At 41.9% G+C, this 9,617-nt stretch overlaps 1 protein-coding gene across 3 annotated transcripts in view; it reads right to left on the reverse strand.

Annotated features, from left to right (window-relative positions):
• Nucleotides 1–8,718, reverse strand: part of daam2 (dishevelled associated activator of morphogenesis 2) — a 110,995-nt gene extending 102,277 nt beyond the window's left edge. For all 3 annotated transcript variants that reach the window (XM_039603454.1, XM_039603452.1, XM_039603455.1), the window contains exon 1: nt 8,542–8,718. The gene's annotated coding sequence lies outside the window, so the exon portion shown is untranslated. The remainder of the gene's footprint in view (nt 1–8,541) is intronic.
• Nucleotides 8,719–9,617: the final 899 nt, after the last annotated feature.

Consider the following 9,617-nt stretch of genomic DNA (forward strand, 5'->3'; position numbering starts at 1 on the left):
GCAGCGAGAAGGACCCCTGTCCACCAAGGAGACAGAGGGAGGGAGGGAAAGAGCTGATGGTTACAATAACACAACCCATAGAAGTACATGCTAGGCCATATCTCTTGTAAAGAGGCCCCTCAAAGAGAATGCACTGCTTTGTAAAGAATATTCAGTGATCCAAGTGAGGTCTCAACAGTATTCCAAGGATGTTTAACCTGTAGGTAACCTTCAGTAAATTTTAGAAACCCAGAGGGCTTCGACACGCCTCTGCACAGTTCATTGGTAAATGACCTCATTAAGGTAATCTGTTTTCAGCACAATCCACCACTACAAATACCATCTGCTACGCATTAAACAGGGTGTCAAGCCACAGAGGACATCTGGATTGCTATCGTTGAAAAGTTTAGGCTAATTTAGGCACCGTTTGAACTTGAGAATCAACAGCATAAAGATAAAAACTCAAGACTGACAATCTAGACCAAGAGATTTAGCATCATTTTGGCCACTGAGATCAAATCTGCTCAGCTTGCAAACAGAGGATATTCCCATTTTAAACAGGAACGGGGTTAACTTTGTCATTACAGCTCAGTCAAAACAAAGCTACAGACGTGGATATTGATAACTTCAGCTATCCAATGCAACAGGAAAATTCAATCTAAAGCACAAAATGGCTAGGCCTTTGTAAACAAAATCAATTTCCTGAAGGGCAAGCGAAGCAGTGGGATGAGGTCACAGGTCAAAGGTCACCTATCATCAAACTCTGCGGAGTATATTTTCAACAAAGCCATAAGTTTGACCTGTAATATGAAGAGGTGTGGCAATCACAATCACGAACTTCAAACATTCACAACTAAATACTTTGAAGACACTCTTGGATGACACAAAAGCAGAAACCGACTCAGGGCGCTGATAGCTTTTTAGGTTTCTGGCTTTGTCCAAAGCCAAACACGACATTCTTTTCCTGTGTGATTCATGTCTACTTTCTAATGAAAATCTAAAGGTTACATCTTACGAAAATGTGGCATGCAAGCCTCCTTTCGAGTGGGTCGGTAAAAGTCTTCAAACTTCCTTTTATAGAAGTAGCCCCCAGAGCTGGATATCAAAGCCATTATAAATAAGAAGCTGGAATGCAGAAAGGGAAAAAAATAAACATCCAAGCTGCTCCGTTATCTACACCCAGCTGTGCAGTTTAGAGCCCAATCCTTGGAGATGATGTCACTTTGGCATTGGGTTACTGTTAAAATACTGTCCTTATAATTTAGAGTGGATACTAATTCATTCAAGTAGTAGCCAACAAACCCTGTGTGTGAACCTAACTCAAGGTTAGCACAGACCTTGAACTGAGTTCATACAACCTTAACCTGAATGAAAAACACCCAAAGATAAAATTATCACTATCAGTTAAGATTGGCATGAACAAATGCATCACTTTGAAAGAGATCTATATACACTCGGCAGCCACTTTATTAGATACATTGGCTCAACTGCAAATATCTAATCAGCTAATCACATGCATTCAGGCATGCAGATATCGTTAAGTCGACCCCATCTATCCTGCATGGAATTAGTACTTCAGGCTGTTGGTGGTGATCTTATGGTGTGGGAGATCTATTTTCGGCCCTTTAGTTCAAGTCGAGCATTGTTTAAACACCACATACCATGCGAGTATTGTTGCCAACAACATCCATCCCTTTATGACTACAATATACTCATCTTCTGCATCCAGCACTGTTACATGCCATGTCACAAATCTCAAATCATCTTAAACCGGTTTCTTTGACATGAAAATGAGCTCACTGTACTCAAGTGGCCTTGAAAATCATCAGATTGCTATCCAATAGAGCAATTTTGGGATGTGGCGATTCGGGTCATGGATGTGCAGATGTGCAGATGTGCCTGCTCCTGAGATCCTTGCCACAATGTCTCATTCAACTCCCCTGCAGCACCAACAGAAACTAACCAGTGTTAACTTAAAACTGGAGTTCACCAGTCAATAATCTCGAAAAATGTCCAGCAATATTTCAACACAAACACCACATTAAACTCCATATGTGTCATTTTTAAAGCATTTTGCTTTCTTTCTGGCCTTTGAAAGCCAAGGCTAGCTTGCCAACCTTTTTAGGACTTTACATGGCGAGCCACTGCAAATCAAAGTGTATTTATGGTTTACCAAGGACTACCAAGGAGAGCGAAGGAGGAACATCTCCAGGCGCCACTTTTCAACATAATTTTAGAGGCAAAGTGAACCTGAGATGCAGAGGTGAGGGGAGACCTGCAGCCAAGAGAATATGGTGGGGCTGACGCACTGGAGGTTTGATAAATGATTCCATATGTGCTCCAGATCCCCAGTGAAAGAGCTGCTTTGTGTTCACTGAGGTAGCACGTGCACAGGTCCCAAGTGCATACCCCTCCCCTTCTTTCTGTTCCATCTACTGACAAAACCTATTTGGCCTTTTCTCAGCAGGTCAGGGTAATATTAGCCAAGTGTAAGTGGCAGGAGCAAAAGGTCTGGGTGCCCGAGTCTCAGTCCGCCTTCTTGCAGCCTATTTTGACGGGATCTAATTGCCTGTGACTACATAGAGACAGTGGACCAAAAACAACCACAGCATTGAGTTAGATGGCAGAAGGGGGGGGACAGGGTAATGTGGACGGAGATTGAGACCAAGGAGGGAGAGGTATTTGGGGGAGGGAATTGTCAGTAAGTTAAGAAATATGGGGATATTCTCAACCTCTATTACCCCTAGTGCTAAATCACTCCCACCCATGGCAAAATAATTCCTCAGAACATTAAAGAGGCAATCTTCGCTATGCACCTGCTCCTTTTGTCCTGCTATGATGGAATAGGTAATCACCCAAAATACCAGCTTTATTGTGGTGACAAACTCCCCTCCGTAGAGGCTCAACAACATATGGTGAAACCAAAACTTAAATTGCCTTCAATTTACACCAGTGGTGGAAACATGCAAGTCTGATCAGGTAGTCAAGGCAGCAGGCTACTGTTTCCACTACAAACACTATAGCAGCGCTAGTGCACAAAAACAAGTTTGCAATGGCACAATGTGCAAAAAAAACGGTCAAGAAAGCAAAGCGTCTCCTCCATATTTAATAAACACATGATTGTGTAACTCCACATTTCTACCTTGTGACTGTTGCTAGTGAGAATGACAGGAAATTAAGACTTTAGTGGCAGCTTGAGGGGGAGGACATAAAAGGAGGAGGAAGAACAGCAGAAGGCAGAAACATGTCCTGCACTGTTTGATTCCACTGGACAGTGAAGACTCCTCCAAAGATGTCTGACACATGAAGCCAAGCTGGGGGGTTTTGTAAGTATGTAAACTCTTATAAATACATTTAAAGTGGTTTACATACAAACCACAATAATTAAAAGAGAACACAAGAAGGATCCACAGAAGAGAAAGAGAAAGTAAATTACTGACGTGTATTAAGATCATATCATAGCACTCCTTTACAGTCGGGTTACACCAATGTTGGTTGAATGCCAATGGTTTCTGGCACAGTGGGAGCATTCCTGCTATGCTGGAGTTCCTTTTAAACTTAGGTTTTTAACAGCAGAGAACAACCTCACTACTGTATGGGTGAAGCAGACCAGAGCCTGTTGCAACCGCTCATCAACAAGTCCTGCACACTGGGCCTCTGTGGCCAGGAGCTGTACTAGAAAAGCTGAAATCAGGCTTTTGACTGAAGTCAACGAGACATGTACTCTTAAAGAGTCTCTCAAACAGAATGAATCTCAAATGGTGCAAGAGATCCATATGCATTTATCTACTTATACTTTTCAATGCTTATTTAAGTTCTTTCAGAATAACAATGCGCATGCTTGGTCAAGCACTGAATCTCGTTATGATGCACCAGTTGAGTTTATTCTGACAACTTTCATGCACTCATTTGCTTTCTGCTGAGCTCAGTGAGCTGTTAAATAAAAATGACTGGGATTAAAATAAAAACAGTGTTACATGAGCAAAAAAATATATAAACAAACCTAGGACAGAAAAGTAAAGAATTGCACTGAAGAAGGTGCTTACTTAAACAGATAATGCAAAATAGTGGAGTAGGTTTAGCTCAGTGGGTGAGCAGGAGACCATATGCCACATGACTAGAATGCAGCAGCATCGGTTTGAGTCTGACCAGTGGCCCTTTGCTGGGCAGCTTCCCTTTCTCTCTCCCCCCTCTTTCCTGTCTGTCTTCACTACCCTATTATCAAATGAAGGCAAAAATCCCCCAAAATCATCTTTAAAATAATATAGATAATAATTTAAATGGAAAATGAATGCAGTTACTGTGGTATGATATGGCAAAGACTCTGCATCTCTACATCTCTCTGGAGATGATGTAGATGTTGCTTGTCCAGTGAAAGACACACAGGGTGGTCAGGATCCATTAACTGTCCATAACCATTTACCACAGCCACAGTCATTTGGATGGGCTCTAAACTACTTGAGTAATATAAACAGCATGCTGATTTATTTCAAACTGTGGCACGTAATAGAAGTAAACGACTGCAGTTTTTGGGTGTAACTTGGGTTTCGTTTTGTTGGTGAAGGTGACCACACAACATGTATAAACCTGTGTGCACTGTTTGCACCTAGAAGGGTTTGGCTAAGGAGGAAAACACTCCAAAGTGCAAGTTTGCCAACAACATCAGCACATCATCAGCACACTCATGTGTCACCTTCATCAAGTCCCTTGTGAAAAAAAGCCCCCAAAAAACAATGGAAGAAGGCAAGTATGTCCCAGGAAGTTCAATTTAGGCTAATCAACTAGTCTGAAAAAAAGACAACACCGGAGTGTGGCATCTTTTTCTGACATCTACACACCTGCAGTGAATGTGGTTAGATTGTGCCACCAACATTAATCTAGATTACAATATGGACAACTCAAGAGGAACCATAGGCAGAGCCTCAGGTAGTGATGGATGGCTGCATAACTCAATAGTGAACTGGTGTGAAATTCCAGGAAGCATAGATACTGCACAACTTTCTACTAAGAGGACATTTTATGTGTCCTTGCATGGATTTCAACATGTTTCTGGACATATGTACAGCTGTAACCTTTAAAAAAGAAGAAGAAGAAGAAGAAGAAGAAGAAGAAGAAGAAGAAGAAGAAGAAGAAGAAGAAAGAAGAAGAAGAAAGAAAGAAGAAGAAGAAGAAGAAGAAGAAGAAGAAGAAGAAGAAGAAGAAGAAGAAGAAGAAGAAGAAGAAGAAGAAGAAGAAGAAGAAGAAGAAGAAGAAGAAGAAGAAGAAGAAGAAGAAGAAGAAGAAGAAGAAGAAGAAGAAGAAGAAGAAGAAGAAGAAGAAGAAGAAGAAGAAGAAGAAGAAGAAGAAGAAGAAGAAGAAACCCTTGGCTGTACTGTATTCATGGCATTAAATTTGGTTACCTCCTGCTGTAAAAACAAATCACAGAATCAAACCACTTCCACTTTCTTCACATGTACTCATAAATGAAGGTCTAGTAAAGTAGGAAATGGGAGGATGAGGAGTGAAGAGGGGTCTCATAACCACTTGTGCCTGAGGATTGGAAGGAGAGGAAGGGGGCGGGTGGGCATCCAACAGACCCAAAACTGTGTCTGGTATTGGATTATAACCTCACAGCTAATTACTCCCAGACTCCTTAGCTCTGCGCCAGAAACTCTGCACAGATACAGTAAGTCAGCACGCTGCCTCTCCACCACACAAAAAGAGAGACTGGCAGAAGGTCTAATGCATGCACTGCAGCCATTCAGTGTGTAAGTGATGAGGGACGAGTAAAGAGGGAAAATGAAAAGTTTTATGAGGGGAGACAGGGACAAATATATTGACTTGGAACACTTGTTGATGAACTGTAAGGGTGCACAAGGGGGTGTCGCTCCTTTCTAGATGATTAGATGATCAGCACTTGTTGCACAGTGATTTATTTAAAGTTTGGATCGAGTCTGAACATCTGACAAAGCACATCATCAGTCAGCAGGCTGCAGAAAAGAGAAGCGACATGCTCTCCCATGACCAAGTACAGGCTCGCTCCTGCCCCATCCTCACTGCCACAGTCTCACCTCACAGTCTGGACGAGCAGAAACAGCCAACCAAAACATCTGGCTGTGTTAGAAGAGAGTACGCTTCTCCCTCAACTGCTCATCAGGAACAATGGTCCTGTCTTTCCCCAGCTGGCAAACAGTCCTAGCTTAGACCAGGCACAGTCCACAGCTTTGTGGCAACTCAGATACCAGGTAAAAACACACACAACCACCCAAAGCTAAGCAAGGCTGCTACTCATGCTTCTGGCCACAGAAACAAACATACACATCCAAAAGTAGTCCAGCTTCTGCTCAGTCAGCAGGGGCACAGCCAGAAGCCGAGCACCTCAGCCCACCGGGCCTGTTTCTCTTGGATTACACATGTGTTTTTCTTCCCTACCTCCTCTAAAAACACACAGGTAGCTGGACAAGGATTGTGCACTACAGTCAAAACAGTGGACTCAAAAATACTCCAGGAAAATTGCTACCTTAGTCTGATTCAAGGTTAAACGGGACAAATATTCCTGCTTTATATGTGAATTTTTGCATGCCTGTGAAAGAGCTTATAGTGTATTAAAAGCTCAGCTCTGCTCAGAGATATGCGACAGGACTTTTGAATAAATCCATCCATCGCTGACATCCTTTAACACAAGCCTGTCGGTTCAGCGATCAGCCTATTGCTGCCTGTGACGTATGTGCATTACACATTGTTTAAAAAAAATCCTTCAGCAGCTTTACATGCATAAATCCTCCAAGCCACTTACTTAACCATTGATTAAAATGTAATTTCTATGCCATAATCCACCCCAATCCTTTCACCAATAATGGCCTTTTTATATATATACACACACACACACACACACACACACACACACACACACACACACATTTTTTCTTTTTTATTTCTCAGAACCATGGCCAAAAAGTTGGGGATCACTGTGGCTTTATTTGATGCAGCACAATCTTGATCCGGAAGAAGGAATGAAGCTAAGCCATGTGGGTAAGGAGGAGAAAGAGGAGGCAGAGGAGGATGAGAAGGAGGGGATCATTTTGTGCTTAGCATGGTGCTGTGCTTGTAAAGCCTCAACCACTGGCCAAGAGCAGCCGACGCTGCATCACTGCCAGATGTTCAGACGGATTAAACAGCTCGTGATGCCTCTGACAAGCAGTGTGGCCATTAAGAAGTAGGGATGCCTAAATCTCCTGATTATAAAAATGCAGTTTTCTTTTTCCAATAGCAATGCAAGATTCACAAAAACTTCCCATTTATCCTTCACATTAATTTCTGTCATTTGAATGGCCTGATTTCTGTTAGAGATGGAGAGGTTGTCAAGTTTTTACACATCTGGATGTAAAACAGTATGGAAGATAAACAAAATGACAGCAATCAAGACTAAACACATTACTTCACAAATCCTATTAAACGGACTAAAAATAAAAGGCATGTCGATATCTGCACTAACATATCAATGAAGAAGTATGTGAAGAGGCCATCACATGATAGTTTGAATGGTAGATAACTCTGAATGAGAAAAGAAATGTTGAAAGAAATGTAGAAATAAATAGGTTTAGGGCAATAAACGGCGAAATGTTACAAAATTAATACATTTAACAGAGAATAAATTAATGAACTTGAACAGCTGGTGTAGCCAGACTTAGTCCAAGAGAAAGGGAACTCCTATCCACTCAAAGAAGTATGGATCAACAGGAGTCCCCCGACAGGTTTGAGTCTGAATCTGGTGCAACAAGCAGAAATTATTTTCCATTTCATTTAATTTACTTATTATAATAACTTGGTAAAAATCAGAGGTCTTAATTGTGCTCCAAGTCTAAATGCCTTTCCATTTTTTTAATCACTTGATTTGAACAGATCTTCTTATGAGAAGCTCTTTCTTTGCAGTGTGGGTGATGACACAGCAGTGGAGGTGACGCAGCGCCCTCTATAGGCGGAGACAGGAAGTAATATCAGCGCTCGTGTGGCCCAGTGAACGCATAGGTGGATAATATCGAGGTCAAACGCATAGAGCATCGTGTAAAACTCACTGCAGTCCATCATTATAATACAGAGCGACATTATTATTTCAAAATTATCACATCACTGTGAGAAAACCGTCAAACAGATCAAAGATAATAGGTGGGGGTTGGCTGTCCTGCGCAAAACTGCATATAAATGCACTGATATACACCTAATGGCACCAGTGATCTGTTATAATTGAAGCCATTAATCATTTTCTCCCTTTAATATTAATGCAGGCGAACTAGCAGGCTTTAGATCAGGTGCTGGATCCTAATTGGCATGTTGAGCAGGAAAAAAGGGCAGTCAGGTAAAGCCACAGCAATGGTTCTTTGATCACATTTAAAATTAAACTCTAATCTCTCCTACTCAGCAGAGACTGTAGCATCAAAATGCCCCTTTTCCACATCCAGGGGTTCTGATATATAAATATATATCCAAACCGATGGCCCCGATTGCCTCCACGGCTGCTGAAAGCAGAACCATCCCAGCCTCCAGCTCAGCTCAGGCTGCCTGGCAGAGGAAACGTAAACTTACCTTGCAGACGCGTTGCGGAGAATCAGTCGCTGCTCGGAAATAATAATCCCGTGTGGTTGTCAGCGGGCAGACGGGAGAGAAATCACAGCGGGCTGGATAAACAGAGAACCGCTGAGCTGTGCTGACAGTACGAGGAGGTTCATTCAGCTGAATGATAGTGGAGAGTGAAGGCACTGACAAGTCGGTCAAAACAGCAGCACCACGCCTCCTGTCTTAAAGTCACCGCGCTCTGCCTGCCTATCCGTGTGGGTGTGTGCGTGTGTGAGAGGCGAACACGACCGCATGAAATCATAGCTTGCTCATTACACGAAAATAATACAAATGCAATAGCATCGTATAATTCAAATTTTTGTTTTTAACTCCATATATACTAACTGGACAACATTTCTATGCTCCCGTGAAGCTCTTCATAAAGATGTAAAACTAACACGGGCTGTGCAAGAGCCTGGAAAAGGTTGTGTATTGAAGTCTTTTCCTCTACAAAAACCTCTGATAATATACTTTAGGCCCTTAACGTAAAAGTAGACATTAGGCATATCATTTTAATGTTTCAGCTGGAGACTGCCGAGTAGATTTACAATAGCATATAGATTAGATTATCATTCATCTTAACTGCTAGCCTAACTCAGGGTCGGGGGTTGTCATAGGGCAAGACCCAGACAACTGAAGGGCTAGCACAGAGAGAAAAACAACCATTAGAATCGCCAATTAACCAAAAGCACGCATCTTTTTAGAGAAGCCAGAGTTCTCAGAGAGAACTTGCAAAGACTACAAAAAAGGATCTGCAGCTGGAGTCAAAACCACAACCTTCTTGCTGTGTTGCAGCAGAGCCAAATAGTGTACCACTGTGCCATGGATTTGCATTTCAAATCTCAAAGTAAGAAGTAACTAATGCATTGCAATAAATAGCAAGGAATATCAAGTGTGACATTCAGTGGAGTAAAAGTAGAATTTAACACAAGAAATACTTAAAGTACCAGTGCATTATAGCAGTACTTGAGTAAATATACAGTATTTAGTTGCAATCCACCATTGGTTACTCCATGCAGTACCACTCTGTCCTTTATACTGTCATA

Source organism: Oreochromis aureus, linkage group 19, assembly GCF_013358895.1.
Source record: "Oreochromis aureus strain Israel breed Guangdong linkage group 19, ZZ_aureus, whole genome shotgun sequence".
Classification (NCBI taxonomy): Eukaryota; Metazoa; Chordata; class Actinopteri; order Cichliformes; family Cichlidae; genus Oreochromis; species Oreochromis aureus.